The sequence below is a fragment of the Callithrix jacchus genome, chromosome 15 (assembly GCF_049354715.1).
Source record: "Callithrix jacchus isolate 240 chromosome 15, calJac240_pri, whole genome shotgun sequence".
Lineage (NCBI taxonomy): Eukaryota > Metazoa > Chordata > Mammalia > Primates > Cebidae > Callithrix > Callithrix jacchus.
In genome coordinates, this window is record NC_133516.1 from 16,088,637 (window position 1) to 16,094,674 (window position 6,038).

Here is a 6,038-nt window from a genome sequence, read left to right on the forward strand (position 1 = left end):
TAGGAGAGGAAAAGAGACTAAACAAGGCTTCAATTTTTGGTGAGGTCACAGTTTTAACCCAAATTTGCAGAGTAATGACTGACTCTTCGTTATTAGTTCCACAGCAAAGGAGCTGGGGAGGGGGGTAGAAGTAGATACAGAGCACCCAGACCTCCTGTTCTCAGCTGGGGAAGGCAGCCCTAGTGCCTGGGAGAAGGTCTCTGAAAGTCATAGGTGTTGGCTGCTGCTGCTGCAGAGCATGCAGAAGCTGAGGGATGGAGGCACAGAACTAGGAAGAGGGGTCCCAGGGGATCTGGCCAGGGCACTCTTATGCCTGTTCCAAAGTGATACAGGAAGAAACGTGCTGAGTTCAGGGAATCAAGCAATCCTGTGTGAGATGGAGTGGTCAAAGAAGGCTTCCTGGAGGAGGTCAGACTTGAGATAGATTAATCTAGAGTCAGTGGACACTTGGCTCCAATTATTATCAACGGCATCACAGTTAACGTTTAGTGGTGCTGTCAACAGTGGCCAGAACACAAAAGGGTGTGAGGAACAGGATTTGATCACCACAGTATTCGCTGTTGAGATCCTTTGACATTTTCATTAGCACCCTTGCTAGGCTGGAGTAAAAATATAGAACAAAAACACCAACGTCCTAACTATCTCCCCTTTCTCACTAATCTCTCCTGTATGCTTGTTTCGAGTCCTCCTCTAAGAAATGTCCTCCGGAGGGGTGAGTGCTGATCATGTTTACCTAATACCCCTGCTCCCCATTGCATTCCCCACTCTCCTTCCCATCCCTTCCTCTCCTCTACATATTGGGTGCTGGTTACCAGTAAGGGCTCTGAAGACACCACATCCTTTCTCAGGATATGTTCGTTTTAACTGAACAAGCATTTATGATTTCCCTGCCTCTTCTGAGGGCTTAGCATTTGCTGCAAGTTCCAAATCACTGTTACCTAATACTATGAAAGAGAATATGATGACCTGTCCAAAGAAGTCTAATAGATTGTGAATCCGAGTGCTCACAGACCAATTGTGTTCAAGCAAACCAAGAAAACTCTCAGGAGAACACAGGACCTGATTTGAGTCTTGGAATATAAGATGTAGAGACGGTGGAGAAGAATTGGCCTACAAAGGAGCTGTAGAGTAAGTGAAGACCCCGACGGTCCCTGGTTTACTATGGTTCAACCATAGTAAACTCCAGAGTTTTTGACTTTAGAATGGTGCAAAAGTGATCGCATTTAATATGCTTCTCAATTTACAATAGGGTTACATCAGGATCAACCATATAAGTTGAAAATATCAGTTTGTTCAGGCTTAATCCCATAAGCCGAGGAGCACCTGTATTTGACATGGAAGAGTCAGGAGAAGGCCACATTAATGCCTCTTCGGCATGACCCTCAGATCGTCACCTCAGTACCATAACGAAAGCACTCATTCTCCTTTCTTCTCTCCCATTCACCTATTCATTCCCGTCCCCCAGAGGAAACCATTTATTATAGTTTTTACTTTCATTTTCCTAAAGGATATGATTATACTGCCATGGTTGTTTTTCGACTTTAAAAATTATTTACTACAATGCAAGCTAAAGTAAAAATTATTTACTACAATGCCATCTTCACCCCTCATCCACACACAATGCTTCTACACCCTACTCCTAACATAGTTATAATAGTATCATATTTGGTTAAGTCAAAATTCAATGATATGTTTTGACTGTGTAAATGTTATTTATAGCTGAGCTACGTATGGTTTTCATGGTTACATTTTCTTTACCTTTCTTTAACCACCCCCACTGCTCTGGAGTTAGTGATTACATTTTTGTTTGCTTAGTATTCTTTTGTAATATCATCAGTTTAATCCCCAAGTTCTGACACAGCTGTCAAACTTTTCTTGGTACAATTCTTTATAAATATTAAATATTCTATAAGCTTCTTTTTAATACTTCCTTCCTTCCCTCCCTCCCTTCCCTCTCTCCTCCCTCCCTTCTCTTTCCTTTCCCTTCCTTCCTTTGTTCCTTCCTTTCTTCCCTCCCTTCCTTCATTCCCTCCCTCCTTCTTTCTCCCTTCCTTCCTTCCCTTTCTTCATTCCCTCCCTCCCTCCCTTCTTTCTCCCTTTCCTTTCCCTCCCTCCCTTTCTTTATTCCTTCTTTTCTTCCTTCCCTCCCTCCCTTCCTTCCTTCCCTCCTTCCTTCCTCTTTCTTCTTTTCTTTCAAGATGGAGTCTCGCTCTGTTGCCCAGGCTGGAGTGTAGTGATATGATCTTGGCTCACTGTAACTTCTGCCTCAGAAGCTCAAGCAATTTTCCCACCTCCGTCTCCTGAAGAGCTGAGACTACAGGCGTGTGCCACCACATCTGGCCAACTTTTGTGTTTTCAGTAGAGACATGGTTTTGTCATGTTGGCCAGGCTGGTCTTGAACTCCTTACCTAAGCTATCCACCCGCCTCAGCCTCCCAAAAGTGCTGGCGTCACAGGCATGAGGCACCACGCCTGGCCTATAAACTTCATTTTTGAGGGGAGCATGTGGGGGCACTGTCCCTTCTGAAGTGATCTCTAATCCAACACTAAACAAGTATTGTCCTAGAACTTCGTTTCATCATCATCTCAGGAATTTCCTTTGCTCCTCTGTGAATCTTGTTCCTTTTTCCCTCACACTGCTTCTTTCTTGGTTTACACCTCCTTGCTTTTGTGCGACATACCAAAACAGTGGTTTTGAGAGAGAAGCCACAGGGGAGGAGGCAGCAGGGTGAAGGTGGGAATGGATGGCTCAGAGAAAACATCCCCTGTAAGGAAATGTGAAGTTATCACCTGACGGTAATGCAAGAATCCTGTGTTGTGTGCTCTTGGAAGTTCTTCTTTCAGAGACAATACATTTCAACTGTGCTGAATTTGAAAGGTAAGGCCTTTAGGATAGAGCTTTATGTTTTTTAGTGTACATAATAGGCTTGGATTTCTCCTAGAGGACACACTATTTCGCCCCCCAAATACCAAAACACAATCATTAAAGAAGCTGTACTTCACCACGTTGACAGAAGAGGGCACCATTAAACAAAGAATCTTGTAAATTAGCCCACATCCACAAGAATTACAAAAAATGGAATAAATCTATGCAAAGCTACTTTAAGAAAGAAAGAAAGAGACTTAACATACCTCCAGTGTGTTGAAAAAATATCACAAAGCAGAGGAAAACTGCAATGCAACACTCCAGACTTAAACAAGTATACAGACATGTGAGAAGCTATCTTTATTTATTTATTTTTATTTTTTTTGAAACTGGGAGGTTCAAAAAATAAATTTAAAAACTTTATTTATTTATGTATTTATTGAACCTCCCAGGTTCAAGAGATTCTCCTGCCTCAGCCTCCCAAGTATGGGATTACAGGCGCACACCACCATATCCAGCTAATTTTTACATTTTTAGTAGAGAGGGGGTTTCACCATGTTGGCCAGCCTGGTCTCAAACTCCTGACTTCAAGTAATCTGTGAGCTGCACCACTGCACTCCAGCCTGGGTGACAGAGCAAGACTGTGCCTCCAAAAAAAAAAAAAGAAAGAAAGTAAGAAAGAAAAAGAAACCAATACTCTCAATTTTATATATGGATTCCTCCTTCCTCCTTCTCCATCATAGTATGATGCCCTTAATTTTCTTAACTGTAGTATAGCCACCTCATAATGCACAGCCCAGATTTTTCCTCCACCATTCCACCACTGGGATATGTTGTCTTAGTTCTATAACAACATTGATCTAATCCCTGAAGATGAAGGCTCACTTAAAAAAAATGATCTATGTACTGAAATATATATCTATGTCCGAGGCCTTCTTTGTACAGTCATCCTTGGTATCTGCCAGGGATTCGTTCTAGGACTTCCACCGATACTAAACTCACAGAGGCTCAAGTCCTTTATATAAAATGGCCATAGTTATTTGCATATAACCCATTCACTTCTTCTGTATATTTAAAATCACTTCTAGATTACTTATAAGACCTAATAAAATGTAAACAGTATATAAATCATTGTTATACTGTATTTTTATTGGTATTATTTTTTCTTATTTGTTAGACACAAAAAATGTTCCTCTTCAAAGGATTTAGTTTATTTGGTCCCTTTGTTTCCCGCTTTCAAGGCCAGACCTCCTTATCCTTTGTGCCTCCTGCCCTGTTTCAATAAACAACTTTCCTACCAGTCCTAATCTACAGAACCCACATGTACTACTCACTCTTTAAATTACCCCTCCCGCCACAACGGCTCTTCCCGCCAAAACTGCCCTTCCCTCCTCATGACACACACCCCTATACTCTTCAAGTTAACCCACCAAGTTCAACTTAAATTGTACAGTCCAACTCCAGCCAATAAAAATAAGGCACAATAACAAAAACAAACTACATTAATAATACAAACCCTTCCCTTCTTTATTCAGTGTAGTCTCGTGACAACCAGCCCTACAAACACCACCCTTCTACAAAAGTAAATCTGCCTTACTAAAAAGTCCTTAAGTACTTGTTTTCTTTATGACTCCAAACTTTCACTCCCAACATTACTGTAATTTTTAGGGCTCTTAAATCTGTGGTCAGTTGAATTTGCAGATGTGGGATGATAAATATGGAGAATTGAGCATATTCCATTTATTTTCTAAGCATAAAATTGCACTCACTCATTCCTAGACTTCACCTCATATACACGTCTGTGTTCAGGGCAGCTACATATTTAAGAGGTAGAGCCCCCATTCAATTTTGAGAATAGGGAATTCCCTCCCAATATCAGAGGGAGAGATGAAGCTTCCCTACATGACACCTTAGCACAAAGAAAAATGTACCCTTCCCTCTGGGTGGATGTAGCTTTGCACAATGGTGTGGCTTGGCAAGTGGAATTCCAGCAGAGCTGTAGTCCTGATTCACTCCTTTGGCCAGCCATCTTTGTGCAACAGCCGAACTGCACAATCATACAAGGTAGCCCTGGGACTGGGACCCATGAAGATTATTTCCTTAAGATTTTTTTTTTTTTTTAAGTAACTGACATGGCAAGTAGACACAGTCACTTCACAGTTTGTAATTATATATTTGCAGGATTTAATATCTGCTCCCAGTTTAATGAGTTCCATGAAAGTAGGGACTCCATCTTTACTCACTCGACATGCCACAGCCCACTATAGTGCCTGTGGCATGTCGAGTGAGCAAAGATGGAGCCACTCATCCCTGGCTCAATTCTCTTAATAGCTGAGCCTGCAATACTTTTGGAAGAGCAAAAAGATTACCTCATAACTCTCAGACATGACCACTGTCCAGAATTTTATTTATGGCAAACCCAAGAACCCACATGTAGAGAAGAGTGAAAAAGACAGGCAGAGACTGCTAGCTAGAAATGTTACAAATTCTAGACTATGGTCTACCACTGCTTCTGGATAATGTTCTATTTAAATAGAGTAACAATATAAATGACAAAATCTGTGACTGGCCCTTTACTGGTTACTTATATTTGCACTTTATCAATGGCCTCCTATTCTGTCCAATACCATTCTTGCCTCCTTCTCCAATCCATTTTTCGTATCACGGCCAGTGTGAAAACTAACCTGATTGAAGTATAATTTCAGTTCAAAACCTTTCAATGGTTTCTGATTGCTTAGGAGAAAAAAGCACAATGTTCTTATAATTTATAAAGCCCTATGTGATTTTGGCCTCTGCAAACTCACCTTGAGTCCTTCCCTCTGCTTTCTCTGCTCCAGCCAGCTCCTTTCTATGCTCCTGGCACTTCCCTAAGGAGATAATGCTCACTACTGCCCAGGGCCCTCAAACACGTTGTTTCCTCTGTCTAAAAGACTTTCTCTCCCCATGACAATCTTTACTCACCTAACTTGTGCCTCCTATAGGTCCTAACTTATATTGAGTTCTGAACACATACTGAAGGCATAATGTAAAGTGGGTCTCTCCACTTGTCCAGGAACTCTGCCTTCTCTGTATCTTATTTTCCTATGTAGTCCTGATCTCATTTTGTCCTACTGTATACATCTGCATGATATGATTAGCATCTATCCCTCTCACTACAGGCTGAAGATCTCTTT